The sequence below is a fragment of the Microcebus murinus genome, chromosome 19 (genome assembly GCF_040939455.1).
Source record: "Microcebus murinus isolate Inina chromosome 19, M.murinus_Inina_mat1.0, whole genome shotgun sequence".
Classification (NCBI taxonomy): Eukaryota; Metazoa; Chordata; class Mammalia; order Primates; family Cheirogaleidae; genus Microcebus; species Microcebus murinus.
In genome coordinates, this window is record NC_134122.1 from 7,728,886 (window position 1) to 7,749,448 (window position 20,563).

Genomic DNA, 20,563 nt, shown 5'->3' on the forward strand with positions numbered 1-20,563 from the left:
AACTGCAAGAGCAATTGCAGTCGTTTATTGAAAAAAAAAAGCCTTATAATATAATTAATTGAAGTCTTCCCATAGAGTTTCAGATTGTCTCTCCTATGCAGCAGGAATGCTGAAGCCTAGCGTGGTCTGTTCTTACGTGACTTCCTTGAAACTCTGGTCATGTACACAGCGATTTCTCTGCAGTTCCTCATGGAGGTGCGGTATTCTCACACAATACACGCTCGTCGGGTCTGGTTTTCCTATGACAGGAGGCACACAGGCTGGCTTCCCAGAGCTGCACGGGCCACCACAGCTTGGAGAAGAGGAAGCTGTCCCCGGCCTCACAGCGGCAGGGTGAAGCTGGGAGTGTTTGCAAGCATGCATCGGAAAACGGCAGCCCAAGACAATGACCACTGCTGCAGCCCTTAATTGGTTGTTGGCTACAGAGAAAGACCTTCACGCAGTGACATTCCTAGGCTTCGCTGCAGCGCAGGAAACCGATGCTCAAAGAATCCCCATCATAAACTGGAGCTGGAATTCCAACCCAGACACTTAGCACCATGAGAAAGGAAATAGTAACTTGTGCATTTATTTGTGGTTTTTTGTTCATCATTGTATGTCTTACTTGGCACAGTGCTTTTGCTCAATAAAGATTAAATCGCCCACACAAAGCACACATTTCACAGACAAATAACCCCCACAGGGAAGCTCTTACTTTGATTTCATTATTTTCTCTAAATAATGGGGCCATAGATTACAGTGGGCCCCTCTATTTGCAACTCATTAAGAAGAACACAGGCTCTGGAGGGAGTCAGGTTTGGCTGTGTTACCTAGGGCAAGTGATTCACCTCTCTGAGCCCGTGTTCTATCACTGGTAAGGCTGGGATGCTAACACCCACTTTACAAACTTGTTATGAGATTAAATGAATAAAGAGCAGAGAACGTTCTTTTATTGAATGCCTAGTAGACTCATGAGCTGATGATTTCACTCACTAATTACTTTTTAAATACTCTTCTTCATTTCAACACTAGCTTAAGTTTTATTTTCTTTTTGACAGTTAAGAAAGTTAGGCTCAGAGAGGTTAAGCATTTTGCCTAGAGACACACAGCTGGAAGACAGCACAGGTGGGATTTGAAGGCAGAGCAGTTGAATTCCAAGTTTGTGTTTTTCTGATATACTTTGATGATATATTTTAGCAGAGCTTGAGAATCTGAAATTTCGATTTCAAATTTAGGGGGTTTTTTTCAGGGGAGGAAGGAGGATGAGGAAAATATTTTGCATGGGTGGGAAGCAGAAAAGGAGAAACCTGTCTTTTGAAAGTGAGCACTGAAAGGTCCGAGTCTGAAGAAAGCTGACCCTGCTCTGGTGCTGCTGTGTCGGGGATTTTATTCCCTCAAGGCAGAGAGTGCATCAGATCAACTCCCTTCTCCACCGGGAAAGGATTAGGAAACAAACAAACAAAAGAAGGACAGATCACACCAGAGTGTGCATTTCCTGTAACAAAACGCTGATATGCAGCCTAGAGGGAAACTTGAGGCAGAGGGTTTTTGGCCAGTCTACAGAAATTTGTACCCACTCTATAAAAAATTCTTAAAAATCAATAAGAAGACAAATAACTTCATTTAAAAATTGGCAAATAATATTCCTGCTTTCTCGAATGGCTAAAAAAAATAAATTAAAAAAAAATTGGCAAATAATAAAGCTGTTAAAAGATGACTGTTCCATTGTTGTCTGTTTTGTCGAAGATCAGTTGATTGTTGGTAGGTGGATGGTTTTATATCTGGGTTCTCTGTTCTGTTCCATTGGTCTATGTCTCTATTTTTGCATCATTACCATGCTGTTTTGGTTACTATGGCCTTGTAATATACTTTGAAGTCTGGTAATGTAATGCCGTTAGGTCTGTTCTTTTTGTTTAAGACTGCTTTGGCTATTCAGGTTCTTTTCTGGTTCCAAATGAAGCATAGAATTATTTTTTCTAGATCTGTGAAGTATGACATCAGTAATTTGATGAAGATTGTATTGAACTTGTAAATAACTTTGAGTAGTATGGACATTTTAACAATGTTGATTCTACCTATCCATGAGCATGATATGTTGTTACATTTGTTTGTATCCTCTGTGATTTCTTTCCTCAGAGTTTCATAGTTCTCCTTCTAGGGGGTCTTTCACCTTCTTGGGTAAGTATACTGCTAGGTATTTTATATTCTTTGTAGCTATTGTGAGTGGTATTGAGTCTTTGATTTAACTCTTGGCTTAACTGTTATTGGTATATAGAAATGCTATTGATTTATGTACATTGATTTTGAATCCTGAGACTTTTCTGAATTTATTTATGAATTCCAGGAGACTTTTGGTGGAATATTTGGGGTTTTCTAGATACAAGATCACATCATCAGCAGAGTGATAGTTTGACCTCCTCTTTCCTGACTCTGATACCCTTTATTTCTTTCTCTTGCCTGATTGTTCTGGCTTGGGCTTCCAGCACTATGTTGAATAGGAGTGGTGACGGTGGGCATCCTTGTCTTCTTCCTGTTCTTAGTGGAAATGCTTTCAACTTCTCCCCAGTCAGTATGATGTTGGCTATGGGTTTATCATATATAGCTTTTATAATTCTAAGATATGTTCCTTTTGTGCCTAGCTTGTTGAGGAAGAGTGATGGATTTTCACAACAATGTACAAGGGGGAAAGAAGCCCTATTCAATAAATGGTGCTGGGAAAATTATATAGCCACATTCAGAAGAATAAAACAGGACCCCTACCTCTCACCACTCACAAAAATTAATTTAAAATGGATAAAAGACTTAAATCTAAGGCATGAAAGAATTCTAGAGGAAAATCTAGGAAAAACTCTTCTAGATATAGGCCTAGGCAAAGAATTTATGAAGAAGACCCCAATGGCAATCATGGCAACAACAAAAATTAATAAATGGGTTTTGATTAAACTAAAAAGCTTCTGCACAGCTAAGCTTCCTGGACAGCCCTCATACACTGTTGGTGGGACTGAAAATTAGTACAACCCTTATGGAAAATAGTACGAACATTCCTCAAAGAACTAAAAGTAGACCTACCATTTAATTAAGCAATCCCACTATTGGGTATCTACCCAAAGGAAAAGAAAACTTATCATCGAAAAGACACCGGCACTCCAATGTTTATTGCAGCACAATTCACAATTGCAAAGATGTGGAATCAACCCAAGTTCCCAGAAATTCATGAGTGGATTAATATAATAAAATGTGGTATATGTACACCATGGAGTACTACTTGGCCATAAAGAAGATGAATCAATACCTTTTGCAACAATCTGGATGGAAGTGAAGACCATTTTCCTAAGTGAAGTATCTCAAGAATCGAAAACGAAACAGCATATGTATTCACTATTAAATTGGAACTAACCGCTGAACACATCTGTGCACAGAGGAAAGTATAACACAGTGGAAATCAATGCACAGGGGAGGGGGAGGAGGGAAGGGCCAAAAACCTACCTAATGGGTACAATGAACACTATTTGGGTGATGGGCACCCCTATAGCGGGAACTCAAGCATTACAGAAGCAATCCATGTAACCTAAAACATTTGTACCCATTAATATTTTGAAATTTAAAAAAAGATGACTGGTCCGTTGTCCCAGCTGGTAAGGGACAACCACTGCACCCCAAGTAGTCTGAGCCCAGACCCCCCTTCCTCATCCACTACGCAGCATAGCATTACTCTAGCATGAGGGTAAATCACAAACTTATTAGGTCACTTTTTCCTCAAAGAGCCCAGGAACCCTCCTTGGGCAAAGCCAGGAATGACCAGCCCCAGCTTTGGTGCTGATGGAGGCAGTTCCTGCAGTGGCTTTGAGAGCAGCTCAGTCACCAGCCAGCCAGAGGCCAGGGGGGACCCACCTCCAATAACATCTCAAGTGTGATTAAGTCAGCAGTGTCTATTGTGTCCGCTAGATTTGCATCATGCCTCCCAAGCCTGACCAGCTGTTCATCTGGAACAAACTTTGCAGGACTGGGCAACCAACTAATTAATTGCTACATCAATAAACCACGATTTGACCATCTCATGATGAATGACATTGTTTAAAAGAACTTAACAGCTGTATTAGAGAAAGAAAACAAGGGAAATCAATATTGCAGTATTTCCCCTGCCAAAGAGTCAGCAATTCCCATTGACTCGAGGCTAGTGGCAGGGAGCGCGCTTATTTGCAGAGCAGAGATGATGTTTCTGTCTGGCAAGGCGGCAGTTAATATGTAGGCTTTTAAAACAAGGAAAGCATAACACTGGAACCCCAGAAGCAGTAGAAAATGGTTGGCACAAAATTCAGATCTCAGAGTCCGTGAGACTTGCGTTCAAACAGCAGGTGTTCCATTTCCTAGCCATGGATTTGGGCAAGCCATGTGACCTGGGCCTCAGTTTCTCTCATCTGCAAAATGGGGATAACAATAAAATGATTATCTTAGTGTCACGAGGGGGATTAAATTAGATAAAATGGAGTAATATTGCAGTGCTTGCTAAGTAGGTGCTCAGTAAATGTTTGCTATTATTCATGGAACATTTTCCTCTTGTTAAGATGTTTTTGGAAGCAGAACCCTCATTCTCATCCTCCTCCATGACAGGTGACATCATCGGGGTTTAAACATTTTTTTTAAATTAGCATACGTCAGAATGGACTTTTTTGATGTACAGTTCTATGAATTTTAACACATGTATGCATTTGTGTAACCGCTCCCATAATCATTATACAGAATAATTCCATCACCTGCCCCAAATTCCCTCATGATACTCTTTTCAATCACAGCCCACCTTCTCTCTACCTCTGACCCCTAGCAACTGCTGAGCTGTTCTCATCTCTGCAGCTTTGTCTTTTAGAGAATGTCATATAAATGGAATCCTATAGTACGTAACATTCTGAAACTGGCTTATTACATGTACTGGTAGTTTGCTTCTTCCTATTGCTGAGTAGTATCCCAGAGTGTGATGCTGTACGCATTTTATCTATTCATTCGCTGAAGGACATTTGGGGTTGCTCAGTTTTTGGAGGTTATTAAACTGCAATAAATGTTCATGTACAGGTTTTTGTGTGAACACAAGTTTTCATTTCTCTAGGGTAAGTACTCAGGAGTAGGAGCTCTGGGTCCTATACTAAGGATATGTTCAAATTCATTAAAAACTGCCAAATTGTTTTCCAGAGTGGCTTTATCATTCCCATTTATGCTAGTGAAGTATGGCAGTTTTGATTAGTTTGTTTGCTGCATCCTGTACTTGATAGTGGCAGTATATTTTCTACTTTAACCATCTGAATACGTGTTTAGTAGCACCTCATTGTGGTTTTAAGTTGAATTTCTATAAAGGCTAATGGTGTCGAACATCTCATGGGTTTATTTAGCTTACATTTATTTACATCTGTGGCAAAGTGTCTGTTGAAGTTTTAGGTTGTTTTTTTTTTTTGCCTATTTTGTAACTTGTTTGTTTTCTGACAGTTGAGATCGAGAGTTATTTATATGGATTCTGGATACAAGTCCTTGGTTGGATATGTGATTTGCAGACATTTTCACTCAGTCTGTAATTTGTCTTTTCATTTTCTTAACAGCATCCTTCATAGAGGAAAAGTTTTAAATTTTGATAAAGTCCAATTTATCCATTTGTCTCTTGTGGAGTATGCTTTTAGTGTCATGTCTAATAATTCTTTGTCTAACCCTAGGTCACAAAGATCTCCTCTTGTATTTTCCTCCAAAAGTTTTATAGCTTTGCTTTTTACATCTAGGTCTATACTCTACTTTGAGTTGATGTTTTGTATAAAATGTGACATGCTGATCAAGGATCTTTTTTTTCTCCATATGGATGTCTAATAGTTTCAACATCATTTGTTGGAAAAATATCTTTCTCCCATGAATTGCTTTTGCACTTTTCCAAAAATCAATTGGACATATCTATCTGGATCTGTTTCTGGACTCTCTATTTTCTTCCATTGATTTATGAATGTTGATCCCTTTGCCAATCCCATGCTGTATTGATTATTGCAATTTTTATAGTGAGTCTTAAAACTGAGAGGTATGATTCCTCTAACTTTATTCTTTGTTTTCAAATATTTTGGCTATTCTAGATCCTTTAAATTCCCAACCAAATTTTAGAATTTGGGTTGAGAGATTATTTTTTTTTGAAGGCTTTTAACTAATGGATTCAATTTCTTTTATAAATCTAAGTCTATTGGGATTATCTATTTCATCTTGGTGAATCTGGTAGTTTATACTTTTCAAGGAATTGGTGCATTTCATCTAAGTACTCAAATATATGTTTCTAGAGTTGTTTGTAGGGTTTCTTTATTAGTATTTTATTATCTGAAGTGCTTATAGTGTTACCCCTTTATTCATTCTTAACATTAGTAATTTATGTCTTCTCACATTTTCTTTCCCAGTCTTGTTAGAGGTTTATCAAATGCACTGATCTTTTCAAAGAATCAATATCTTTTGGTTTTGTTGATTTTCTGTATTGCTTTTCTGTCTCTAGTGAATTGATTACTGCTTTTCTCTTAATCATTTCTTTGCTGAAAAAAATATAATAATATTGTTCTCTTTGTTTTGAGGATTTTGCTCATTATTTTCAGATTTCTTAAAGTGGAGGCTCAGCGTGTTGATTTGAGGCCTTTCTTCTTTTCTAATGCAATCATTTAATGCCATAGATTTCTTTCCAAGCACTCTTTCATTTCCATGCAACAATTTCTAATTTGTTGTATTTTATTTGAATTCAATTTCAGGTATTTTAAAATTTTCCTCAATATTTATTTTTTGATCAAGGGATTACTTAGAAGTGTGTTAATTGCCAAGTGTTTGGAGATTTTTCTGTTATGTTTCTGTTATTGATTTCCAGTCAAATTACATTATGGTCAGATACATACTGTGCCTATTTTTCATTTTTTTAAAATTTGTTAAGGTTTGTTTTATGGCCTAAGATATAACGTATCTTGGTGAATATTGTATGTACACTCGAGAAGTGTATTGTGCTGTTCTTGGGTGAACTATTGGATCTAGTTTTTTAAATGGTATTGTTCAGTTCTTGTATACCCTTTTTGAGCTTTTATCTGCATGTTACATTTCTTGTTGACAGAAGTATTGAAATATCTAACTATAATTATGGATTTGCCTATTTCTCCTTTCTATTCCGTCAGCTCGTATTTATGCATTTTGAAGCTTTGTTGTTAGGTGCATACACATTTAGTATTGTTGGGGATAATTGAATTTTTATCACTGTGTAATACCTGTTGTTATTTTTGATAGTTTTCTTTGCTCTGAAGTCTACTTTGCTTGATATTAATATAGTAATCCAACTTTTCTCTTTTTTTGTTTACATGGTATAACATTTTTAATTCTTTATACTTTTAACTTACCTATATTATCATGTCAAATATGTTTATATTTGAAGTCAATTTCCTATAGATAGCATATAATTGGATTAGGATTTTTTTTTTTTTTTAGTAGAGACAAGGTCTTGCTCTGTCACCCCAGGCTGGAGTGCAGGGGCATAATCAAGCTCAGAAGCAGCCTTCAACTCCTGGGCTCAAGTGATCCTCCTGCCTCAGCCTCCTCAGTAGCTGGGACTACAGACATGTGGCACTGTGCCTGGCTATTTTTTGTTCTTGTTGTTTGTTTTTAGAGACAGCGTCTCTCTATGTTGCCCAGGCTGGTCTCAAATTCCTGGCCTTAAGCAATCCTTTTGCCTCAGCCTCCCAAGTAATTGGATTACAGGTATGAGCACTTAGTGGATCATATTTAATGCATCCTCACAATCACTGCATTTAATTGGTCTGTTAAACCACTTATGATAGTTGCAATTATTGATGTGTTTGGAAATAGGTGTACCACTTTATTATTTGTTTTCTTTTTATTCCTACTGTTTTTTGAAACTTTGTTCCCTCTTGTTTGCTTTCTTTTGTGTTATCTGAACCTTTTTTAGTATTTCACTCCAGTTTATCTACTGTGGGATTTACTGTATGTCTTCATATAGTTTTTTTTTTATAGTGGTTGTTCTAAAAGCACTTAACTTTTCACAGTCTCTTTATAGTCAATATTTTACCACTTCAAGTGAAATATAAAAATATTACCACCATGTAGATCTTTTTGTCTTCATTTACGATGGTGTTGTCTTATACATTATATCTACATACATTAAAAATTCTGCTAGGCAATGTTACTATATTTTCTTTCAACAGTTGCATCTATTCTTAAAAATTCAAGAGAAGAAGAATAGTTTATTGTATTTACCCATATATTTACCATTTCTGTTGCTCTTCTATCCTCACCAATGCTCCAAATTTCTTTCTGCTACCGTTTTCCTTTTGCCTAAAGAATTTCCTTTACCATTCCTTTTAGAGAACATGCTGACAAGAAATTCGCTTACTTTTCCTTCATATCAGAATGTGTATACTTTACCTTAATTTCTGAAGAATATTTCCCCTGTATATCAAATTCTGGGTTAGCAGCTCTTTTCTTCCACATTAAAAAAATGTTATTCCACTTCACTTTGGCTTCCGTAGTTTCCGATGAGAGATTCATAATCACCCGAATTGTTGTTTCATTACAAAGAAAACTTTCCTCCTCTCCTTTGGTTTCTTTCAATATTTTTCTTTGTCTTTAATTTTCTGAAGTTGGATTATGATATATCTAGGCATGAAGTTTTGGTGTTTATTCCATTTGGGGTTCACCAAGCTTCTGTAGTTTTATGGGAATTTTCCCCCAAACTTGGGAAGTTTTTATCAATTATTAACAGAAATATTTTTTTTTTTCTGTTCTACACTCTTTCTTCTGTTCCTCATGACATGTCTTTTGTGCCTCAGTATTATATCTGCGACTGCATTCAGTTTTTGAAAATCTTTTGTTTCTCTGTTTTTCAGCTTGGATACTTTCTACTGACCTAAAAGTTCACTGACTCTTCCCTCTGGTATTTAATTCTGCTATTGCATTGTCCTAGTACGTTTTGATTTTTGTTATATTTTTCAAATCTAAAATTTCCATATAATTCCTCTTTATATCTATCTTCTGATTCTTTGCTAAAATGCTTAATAATTTTATCATTTCAAGGGTATTTGCCTGTTGGAGCATTTTTTACCATCAGTGTTTTAGTCTCTTTGCCAGATAATTCCGACATCTGTGTTATCTTGGTTTTGGCATCTGTTAGATTTTTTTTTCCCCCACGCAAGTTGAGGTTTTTCTGATTCTTCATAGGCTGAGTACTTTTAGGTTATATTCCCGTGTTATATTATGAGATGCTGGATGTTGTTTAAATCTTATTGAGAATGTCGGTATTTTTGTGTTACTGAGGAATTGACCCAGTGGGGTTAGAGCATGCCTGTTCCTGCCACCCTTTTCTGGGCTGTAGTTTCAACGTCCTCTCCATGCTCAAAGACTTGCAGTGCTGTTTGGACGTGGCTCCTTCACGAACCTCTCATTAGTCAGTCTGGGACCTGGCCAAGTGTCTGTTTCTTAGCTCTGTTCTCAATGTCCTTGATACTTTGTAAAGAGTCAGACCCACATATGTGCAGCTTGGGGTGAGCCCAGTGGTTTATAAACAATGTTATGAGGCATTGTCTTGAGCTACTTCCTACCTGTGCATGGTCTTCCTTGTGTTTTTCGATTCCCTGGTTCTCCCCTTCTTTGCCCTCTAGCCAGAGAGCTGGGCTTATTCTCCTCACCTTGCTGTGCTCAGGTTTGGGGTCAAGCAGTATGAGGACAGGGGGGAAATGGCAAGGGAGAGTTTCTTTAGATCTTTAGAGCCCTTTGGCTGCTGCTCTCACCAGGGTAACCTTGTCCTGTTTCTTGAGGCTGAATTACAGGATTCCTTCCGGGGCGCTCTCTGCCTCCACTGACACTCACTTCTTGGTTTTGATGTTGTGTTCAGTCCAGGATACAAGATACCAGAGGGGAAAAAAAAATGCTAAACTTACGGATGATTCCAGGCACTTCAAAGTATGGTCTTTCTCCCAACCAATTTTAACTTTTCAGACTTCTCAAACAGCCCATCCATCCAGTATGCTCAGGTTTTATAGCCCTGTTCAGCGGGAGAAGCAGGGTGTTGTGAACTCATCCCATTTTACCCAGAATTGGAATGATCTGGCTGGTTTTTGGCTTCATCCTTATAATGGGCAGAATGGATTCCAGACCAGGATTAATTAAAGGCTTATTCATTAAAGTCAGGGTAACTCAAGTTTGGAGCCTGGGTTTTACCTTATAGATTTGCCCCCAAACCTGCAAAATAAGTATCATCTCCTTTTATGAGGGTTTGCATAAATTAAATTCCCCAAGAGCACATGACTGGTAATTAGCACGTGCAGGATTTGAACCCAGTTTGTGCTAGCTCCAGGCCCATTATTCTTCCAGTACCATGTGCTGATTTCATAGAACCGTTTTATTACCTGCAAGCGTAAAGCTTATGCTTCCCTTTCTCAGATAATGGTGATTGATGGTGGCCCTTAAACGCTGCAATTGGATCATCAAGTCCCAATAGGATTTTGTTCAATAAAACAATAACAACCTAAGACAATTCATTGCTTTCTAAGCCTTTGTTCTTTCACAGCGATTTGTGAGGGGGATGGCCACCTTCTCTGGCTTGCAGTCTTGTCCTTCGAAAACACACCTGCCTGAACAGTGTGACCCCTCACTCCAATTTTGCAGATAACTATTTTGGGAAAGAGACAGAGCTGAGGCTGCCCATGTCGAATGCAGGTAACATGAAAAAGCAATTCATTCTGAACTTGTGAGAATGAGGGACATGCTGCTAACAGCTGAGATCCATGGAGAGTTCCCTGTAATTACTATACCTCTACCCCTAGAAGGCAGCTGCCCAGTAGTAGGTTGGAACCAAAGGGCCTGATAAATATTGGTCATTTTTAGGAGGAAAAAATGTTAACTCACCCAAGCATCTTCACGTCCGTTGGGATATCTCAGTTAGTTGATGCCTTTTCATCGGATGTCAAGAAAGCCCTAATGTATTCAGATTATAGAGAAAAGGGTGAATAAGATGACCAAGGGGAGAAGATGGAAAGCATTAATGTTCTCACAGAAGATGCTGTGCTCTGAAGTCTATGACTGTAAATAATTTTTAAAATCACAAGTGCAAAGCCTAGAGCACTGAACTCGAACTCAGAAGCCTATCATTTGGGTTCTTTTAGTTGGTAGTGTCGGAAAACATCTCAAATTGGGTTAAAGAAAGGAACGAAAATGTATTGGTTTAACAAATATGTTGGCTTATGTCTCCTCGAATTGTAGGAGTTGCACTAGCTTCAGGTGTGGCTTGATCAAGCGCTCAGTAAACATCAGGAATCTCTTCCTCTACGTATTTCCCTCTGGCTTTATCCTCAAGATGGGTTTCCACATGTGATGGCACCGAGGGTCACCAGCAGCTCCTGACCTCCACCCTAGCTCCGCAGTTAGCCACCCTAGCAGAACGATAACACCTCTTTCTCAATAATCCCCCAAAAAGCTTGGAGGCGGGTTCTTGTTGATTCTTACTGACCCAACTTTGATTGTATGCCTATTGTTAACCATCCCTGTGGTCATGAAGATGCATTTCTCTGCCTGGCCATGCCTGGATCGTTTAGACATTTCTGTGGCTCCCAACCTGAATCCCAAGGGCTAAAAGGAGAGGAAAGGTGTCATATAAAGGAAAATTGAGGTCTTATTTCTAAATAAATGGAGAGGGGAATGGATGCTAGTTAGGAAAAGAAAAGAAAATAGAAAGCAAGCAAGCAAGAAAAAAAAAAAAGAAAAAGAAAGAAGAAAAATCTCTGCTCTGTCTTCTGTGTGGTGCTAGCTCTGACACTTACCAATTCTGTGACCTGAAGCAAACTCTTTTCTTTCTCTTATCTTCTGTTTTTTTCATATACCAAAATGAAGGATGTGGACAATATGCTTACGATCCTTTCCAGTTCTAAATATTCTTTGATTAGGGATCATGTACACGCAGATACTCCTCAAATCTCATATCACAAGCACCATCTTCACACCCAAAACGTGAAGGAGGTTGTTTTAGGAAAAAATGCAAGGAAAGTCTTTTTCATGGAATTTATTGTTTGAAGAACATGGACCCGCTGAGGCTTGAGTGCTGGATTACTGACACATACTGCACTGACTTGCACAGGCCCCGTGCCTGGTGTGAACAGTGGTGACCACAACAGTACCTGCCGTGGAGTGTCATGATGAAGAGTGCGGCAGGCAGAGCTCTAAGACGGCCCCGGGGCTCCCACCTGCTGACACCCACGCCCCGAGTGAGGAGGAACCTGTAACGTGCTTCTAGCCAACAGGAGATGGCAAAGATGAGAAATAATCACTGCTGCGATTATGTTACCTTGTACAAGACTCCATCGTAGCCCTCTGGAGCCAGAGACCGTCTTGTTCACCTTAAAGAATTAAGCTGTCCTGTTAACAGTGGAGCAGCCATAGGGATTTGAGTCTGCAAGAAAACAGGTCTCTCAGTCCTACAACTGCAAACAGCCTAAAAAAGGAATTTGGAAGTGGATTCTTCCCCAGAGTTTTAGGCAGTTTTCTTTTGCTTATAACAGAATATCTGAAACTGGGTAGTTTATAAGAAATGAAGTTTATTTCTTAGGGTCCTGGGGGCTGGGAAGTCCAAGGTCGAGGAGCCACATCCGATGAGATGGTGGGGACTGTCTGCAGAGTCACAAGGTGGTGCAGGGCATCCCGTGGCAAGGGGCTGAGCGTGCTCGCTCAGGTCTCTCTTCCTTGTCTTGCAAAGCCACCGGTCCCACTCCCATGATAACCCATTCATCAACTAACCCGCTAATCCATTAGTCCATGAATGGGTTAATCCACTCCTAAGAGACAGGCCATCTTAAAGGCCCCACCTTTCTCCACTGCCACGCTGGGGGCTTAAGTTCCAACATCAGTTTGAGGAGGGACAAATATTCAAACTATAGCTCCCAGTCGATCCTCCAAACAGGGACGTAACCTGGCCGATACCTTGAGTGTGGCCTTATGACATCCTGAACAGAAGAACTGCTACGCCTGAAATGCTGACCCATGGAAAACAGGATGTAGTACACGTTTGTTGTTGTAAGCTGCTAAATTGGTGGTAATTTGTTATACAGCAGTAGAAAATTACAATACAAGGGGTAAGTGAGGGAATGCACGTAAAATGCATAAATTTAGCAAGGTGCCTGGCTAAGGGTTCAATATTAGCTATTCTTCATATTATTATATAATGAAAGAGTTTGGCATTGTAGACTCAAGACAGTACAAGGTTATGAATGTCTCTGTGTTCTTCAGAGGTAGCCTTCTGGGGGCCGGATGGACCCCAATCTGGGGCCGGGCTTCCTTAAAACAAATGCCGTCTTTGCAGATGTCTACACAGACAAATGATGACCAAGCTGATGAGCCATGTGTTTGAAATACAATTTATTATCATCTGATTTCAGCAGAAACTAGTTTAGCATAATGGAAACTGATCCAGAGTATTAGTATCGGAAAGGGACTATGCTTATATGATAATGAGACGAGATTAGGTAAGGAGGAACAGGTGTTTCAAACAACCTGTTTTAAAAAATCTAAAATTAGGTTCACCTAGGCTTTGAAAGCTAAAAGAAAATAACATTTATTGAGCACCTGCCAGATGGTCTCAGTGCATTATTGCCTTTGATCAGAATAGTCTACGCAGAAGAAATTACCCTCTTTATTTTACAAGTGAAGAAGGTGAGATTAAGGTGGAGTTAAGAAAGGCGATCCCAGAAAGTTAGGCGACATGCCCAGGTCACCCAGGTCACCCGGGTCTAAGCCACACCTCTTGCGGATCTAGATCACTGGGAGAGTGCGTGGAATCTACCGGAATGGGATGGGAATGTTTGTACTGAAAGGAATCTAGCTCACAAAAGAGAGAAATGAGAATGGATGAGTAGGACCAGGAACCAAACAACCTTGACTTGAAAACTTTGACATTTGGCTCCACTTGGGCCAATAATAGGTTTTCAAGAAAACACACCTTAACGGAGACAACAGGGAGATATATCCACTCCTGAAACTCCTAGTGGAAGCAGATACCTTTCATTTTTAAAGAGTGAACATTCATCATGGACGCCTCTATATTGATTTTTTTTTCCTTCCAAAATTTTTACATTGACCACTGAAAATTGAAATGCCAGAGGCTGCCACAGCCCTTTTTGCTTTCTTTCCCTGATCTTGTGTGAGAATGTTTCTATTCTAGCTTGTTCCAAACCAGACTTGAGGCAGTTATCAGAGATGTATACAATAGTTCAGATTTAATAAATTCTAAGTAATTAAGAAGATGCAAATATAAAAAATCTAAACAATCGAGTGACAGAGAGCCAGGGGCAAAATCTGTTGCACACGATCTATGCCGAGGAGTCCAGGATACTTCCTGGAGGCCACAAATCTGCCTCTGTGCCTCCCAGTGTCTAGCTGGAATAAATAAAGACTACATCAGCTGTAGGGGAAGAAAAATATTTTTTTTTTTTTTTACAACTGCCCTAAATTCCTAGTTGGGACAAACTCCTGAAACAAAAGACATGTACACAAGAGAAAAACAAATAGAAGTTTATTAACATGTATGTTTCATATGTACAAGGGAGACACCCAGGGAAGGGGCAGGTAGCTTTGAGTTCCAGCTTAAATAGCGTCTTCAACAAAGAACAGTCACTTCTTAGAGAAGCAACAAGACAAAGGGAAAGGATTTATGGTCTCTACGGGAAGGCGAGTGCATGGCAGATAAAGGCTGGCCAGCAAAGCTTGTCAATGCCGATTCCTGGGGTTCTGTCTCCAGGCCCATGAGCGTCAATAGTTGTCTTCAGTGGCCAACCTTTGTTCTCCCTGGCAGAGAGCAGGAACAGAACACCTTTCTTCTTTGTAAATCTCTGTCCTGCTTTTGGACACACAGAGCGAGGCAGAGAGCTTTCCTGCACTTGCTTTTTTTTTTTTTTTTTAATTGCTTTCACCTTGACCATCCTTCCTATTTTGGGGGTTCATATGCAGGTCCTCTACCCAGCCGCAGGAGTTACATGTCTATATATAAGAACAACAGTGCCAACTACACTTTAAATTTTATTTTATTTTTTAGAAATGGGGTCTCAATCTGTCACCCAGGCTGGAGTGCTGTGGCCCAATCATAGCTCATTGTAGCCTCAAGCGCCTGGGCTCAAGAGACAACTATCATTTATTGAGTACAAACTAAATACCAGGCCTCTACATATATTATCTCATCTAATCTCCCCACCAAGCCTCCATGCTAGGCATCCTTCTGCAAGTGTGCTGGTGGCAGAGAGGCCCACGTTTGTAGAGCCAGCACGTGGTAAGGATGGAATTCATACCCAGGGCCGAGCCTTCCAAGACCCACCTGCTCTTTCCCCCTGCTCTTTTCCCCCCTGCACTGAGCTGCATGGCTCTGCCACCAGCTGCTCTGCCCGTTCTCATACTAAAAACCAAATGAGGATTTCTCCAACAGCTTCTCAGAAGGAGGGCCCTGTGTTAGGTAACGAGCATGGCAAGAGTCTTGGAGCAAACATAAAAATAAGCTAAGGGTTATTTTCCTCCTGGCCCCTAAATAAGAGTGGGCAGCCTCGTGCCACGGCCAAGTTTGGCAACAAGGCATCCTCTAGGGAGATAGCCACGACGTGACAGGTCATTACTATTTTTCTTTTAAGCAGGCTGGTACAAAACTGTTCAAACAGAGAAACTTCTAGGCCATAGCCCTGCTACAGAGGCCGTAACAAATCAGAGCCCATGTTCTACCTCTGGCATCTGACTAATGGACTCCTAAGAGGTCAGCTCTGCTTCGGTTAACACCTGCAGGCAGGTAATGAGCTGCCGCTTGGACTGAAGTAATTACCCAGGTTAGAGGCAGAGGGAGGCTGAGTGGGGCCCACGCCAGCTAGACACGGAGCTGTCGAGAAAAGAACTGACAAAACGGGCTGCAGTAGGGGACTGGTGGTGAGGTATGCTTGGCAGGCTGTGAAACTCAATCAAGCACGGTCTTCATTAGGACTGAAACAGCTACAAAAACAGATCTTCACGTACGATATTTCCGTAAGTACCAGGAATGCGCAGTGATGCACATTCGTGATCTTGGCTTGATCCTAGATCCTGGTAGTTTTCAATCAAGTATCTGTGAACTAAAATAAAATCTTAAGGCTCTCCCCCAATTCTGGCTGATTGAATGGACCCCCATCCTGGCCACGGGGATATCCTAAAACCAAATTGCCTGCCACAAGGAGGGAGGTCAGACATGCCTCATCATGCCCCCCTCCCTTGGAGACTCATTAACTCCCTTTGTGGCTCATTAACAGACCTAAGGCTGTGCAAGACAAACCTGCAGGTCCTCAATTCACACCACAAATCTATGTCTGGTGCTTGTCTCTGATTTACAGACTTATCTTAACATTCCAAGCCTTTAGACAAAAGCTTCATGTCTTTACATGTCATTACAAGTCAAAGAGTCTTTAAACCCACCTATAACCTGTAAGCCCCATCCCCACCCCCCACTTTGAGATGGCCCACCTTTTTGGGCCAAACCGATGTATGGCTTCCACGTATTGAGTATATTGATTTATGACTTTACCTGTAATTCCCGTCTCCCTGAAATGTATAAAACTAAACCGTAACCCAGCCACAGCCAGTCCACTTGCTCAAGGCTTCTCGGCAGTGGCTCCGGGTCATGGTCCTCAAATTTGGCTCAGAATAAATCTCTTTAAAATTATTTTACAGAGTTAGGCATCTTTTCCGTTGACATATCGATGACATGCCTGCCATGCAAAGCAGGACCAGCCTCTGGGATGCAGTGAGTGCCTGCCCTCATGGACTCTTCCCCTCCTGGGGCGTCTGGGCTCTGCCCGTTTCCTGGGCAGCTGAGGGAAACCGTCGCAGGAAGGAAAGCATAAATACACTTTGCCCCGGTGGCTGGAGACTAAGGCTCTGAGCCACCTTCAGTGGCTGTGCCCTTGACGGCCAAAAGCTTATCGGCTCCAAATTCTGGGCGCGAGACCAGCCTCCCCACTGCACCGGTGAGTAACTAAGGCTGCAACTGGAATCCGATTCTCTCTGACCGTAAACCCAAATTATTCCACCGTACCTCACTGCTTCTTGACCAGACAGTCAAGAGGCTCAAGCCACTGGTCCAGCAAGTGTGTTGGAATGCTTCCCTTGGGCTGTTTGTAACCTTCCCTTTGTTTAAAGCAAGCCTCAAATGAAATAAAGCACCTGACCCTTGTTCTACGCAAGCGGCGTGTTGCTGGCATGCCAGTGGTTATTTTTCCAGCAAGGTTGCCTGTTCGAATTCCCAGCGAGGAGCAGGAATTGAGTCAGCAACCTCAACGTCAAAACACAGCGGAGGATCCCAAAGCGATGTTGCCGCGGTGCTCAAAGCAAACCCCAGCCCCAGAAGTCTGCATTGGAGGCAAATTATCTCCTAAGTTTTTCACCACTAAAAGACGAGGAGGACAGGAGAAGCACAGGGAAACAGGTGGGAGAGGGGGCAGCCGACAGCCCTACTGCGGAGAATGCAGAGAACAAAAGAGCAGACAGAGCTCAAAAAGGTAATTATTCCTGAAAGACAGCCCCACTCAGCCCTAGATATTTCAAAGCTTTCTAGAGCCACTAAACCTGGTGAGGTTCCCCGAGCTGCCATGTGCTGAAGAATATTGATAAGCCAGTCTCACCTAGGCCTGACGTTAGTCATGCCGAGGTTCAATATTAGTTAAACAGGACTTGTGCGGGGAAATATCATAAATTTTTTTCCTGTAATGTTCCCCCCTACTTGCCAACATTCTGTTAGATTTTTGACATTATCTCAGGGAAAATGGCAGTGAACTGCCATGCATTAACATAATTGGTTTTACTTTCGTTCCTTTGGGCATTTCTATTGCCCCAACTAATTGCTTTAAAATACCAGTGCAACTTCCATTCATTGTTCCATTCATTGTTCAGCTAGTCTCAGGCCCATTGATATGAAACAATAGAGGTTAACAAGGCATCTTCAAAGCAGAGTGCTGAAAATAACAGTGGTGCTTTAAACTCTGGGAGCATCAAAGGAGAGCTCACCTGTGATTCCTTTGGTACATGGGTTGCCATGGTGATGAGAGGGCTTGGCCTGGGAGGAGACTGGATAATAACAATGATACCGTTTTCAAAGAACTTACTCTGTGCTAGACACCGTACTTTTGGCCCTTAATCCTCAGGGAGATACCATGATCTGCTTTTCACAGATGAGGAAACTGAGGCACAGGAGGGAAGCATCTTGCACAAGGTCTTGCATCCAGAGAATGACACAAACCAGGATTCAAATCCAGGCAGTCTGACTCCAGACCTGTCTTTGACCCATGAATATTGGTTGCCTGGAGAAGGTGGTGAAAAAGGGAGATGCTTATAGTATTAGCGCGTGTTTTCCTCTCTGACTCCCATCGCAGGATAAATACGCAGTGAGCCTGTCCCTGCTTTTGGAAGCCCACGTGGTTGGTTTCTTTACAGAGTCACCCTGGAATCATGAAGGGGCTGCTGTTGCCGGGAGGAGAGCTCCGGGCCCACACACCATCCTGACCCATGGAGAAAAGCTGGACTCGTCTTTGTCCCTGAAGGCAGGGAGTCAGCAGGGCAGAAACCGGCGGGATGCAGAGGAAGACAGCTGGCAGAAGGAGGAAGACAGAAAAATAAAGCATAATTTTTTTTTTCTGGTTCCATGACAAACACTTGTAGGCATCGAACAACCATATGTAGAGGCTCTCACATGCATCATTTTCTACATCTTCTCTACAACTCAGTGTCTAATTATTCAGGATCTATGCAAAGGTAAGACCGTGCCATCTGACCCAGTCATTCCACCCCTAGGTATTTACCCAGGAGAAACAATAGTCTATGTCCACGTAAAGACGTGAACATGAACGCCCACAGCAGCTTTAGTTGTAACAGCCCCAGACCGAAAACAACATGAATGTCCACCAACAGGTGAGGGGGTGAGCATGCTGCACACCTGTCACCCACACAACAGAGTTCTGCACAGCGATAAAGGGAATGAACTGTCGGTACGCACGACGTGGATTCATCTCAAGACGGTTTTGCCGAGAGAAAGAAGCCAGACAAAAAAGAGTATGTGCTTTATGAATCTGTTGATACAGAATTTTAGAAAATGCAAACTAACCTGTAATCACAGAAAGCCAGCCAGTGTTTCCCTGGGGATGGGCGGGAGAGGAGATGGGGAGGATTGGAAAGGGAAAGAGGGAACTTTTGGGGGTGGCGCGAATGTTCCTTGCCTAGATTGTGGTGACGGCCTCACAGATTGTGTGCTTTGAACAGTGTGGTTGATGATGTGTCAGTTATGCCTCAATAAAGCTGTTGAAAAAGAAGGAGCAAATAAACTTTCTGTTAGAGGAAACTGCTTGTGCAAGGCAAAGAGTTATGACACTTCTCGGTGCAGCGGTAGAACTTGAATTCAGCATGACTAGGTCAGAGGCGATAGTCACATGGCGAGGCGTGCATGGGCATCAAATCACAAAGTACCCCGGGTATTGTGACTTTATCCCAAAGCTCTGAGGAGCTACAGAAGGGAGTGATGTTCTCTGATTTGTCATTAGTATGGGCTGAATGGTGTCTGCCTCAAATTCATATGTGGAAGTCCTAATCTTCAAGCTACCCCAAAATGTGAATGTGTTTGGAAACAGGGACATTAAAGAGGCAATTAGGGTAGAATGAGGTTATACATGGGGGTCCTAATCCAATACGATTGGTGTTCTCATAAGAAGAAGAAATTAGGACACACACATGAACAGAGAAATGACCACGTGAGGACACAGGGAGGAGACTGTCACCAACGAGCCAAGGAGTGAAGCCTCAGAAAAAACAACCCTGCTGACACCTTGATCTTGAACCTCCAGAATTGCAGAAAATAAATTTCTTTTGTTTGAGCTACCTGGTCTGTGGTTCATGGTTCTAGCAGCCCTAGCAAGCTACACAGTCATCCAGGAAGGTCCTGGTGGCTGTCTCCGTAATCCAGGCGAGAGCGGGAGAGCCAAGCTGGGATGGTGGATTCGAGAGTTCTTAACGCAGGGGGTGAGGGCAAGGGAGGTACTGAGGACCACGCCCACAACCCTGGCTTGGGTGACTGAGAAGAACTCCATGCCAGAATGAGGAAGGGCAGGTTTTGAAGGAAATTATGCAGCCATCACTTTTTGCTAGGTTGGGTTTGAGGTGACCATGGAATTTCCAACCAGAGAGGCATAGTCGGAACTTGCCAATATGAATCTAGAGCCTGGCGGTGTAATCTGGCCTAGAGAGGTAGACTTGGGACCTCCCAGCCAGGGGCTCAGGACCGCAATCTACAGGCAGAAGGGAGCACTCTGGGGAGGTGGTCAGGTTTGTGCTCCAGGGAGTTCTCTGTCAGTGGTGCAGAGGGAAAATTAGAACAAAGCAAGGAGACCTGACAGAAGACAATGGCAGTGGTGTAGCTGAAGGATGCCAAAGGCTGAACTAAGCCAGTGGCCATGGGGAAGCAGGAGAGGAGACAAAAGTCAAGAGACAGAGTTGAGATGTGGGCCGTGGGGAGAAGTCAGATGAAAGGCAAGGGCTAGGCTGTGACGTTGGGAGGCGG

At 41.8% G+C, this 20,563-nt stretch overlaps 1 protein-coding gene across 1 annotated transcript in view; it reads right to left on the reverse strand.

Moving 5' to 3' along the window:
- Positions 1 to 2,726: 2,726 nt before the first annotated feature.
- Positions 2,727 to 20,563, reverse strand: part of GRIN2A (glutamate ionotropic receptor NMDA type subunit 2A) — a 399,804-nt gene continuing 381,967 nt past the window's right edge. Inside the window, exon 16 of the mRNA XM_012785171.2 lies at positions 2,727 to 18,604. The gene's annotated coding sequence lies outside the window, so the exon portion shown is untranslated. The remainder of the gene's footprint in view (positions 18,605 to 20,563) is intronic.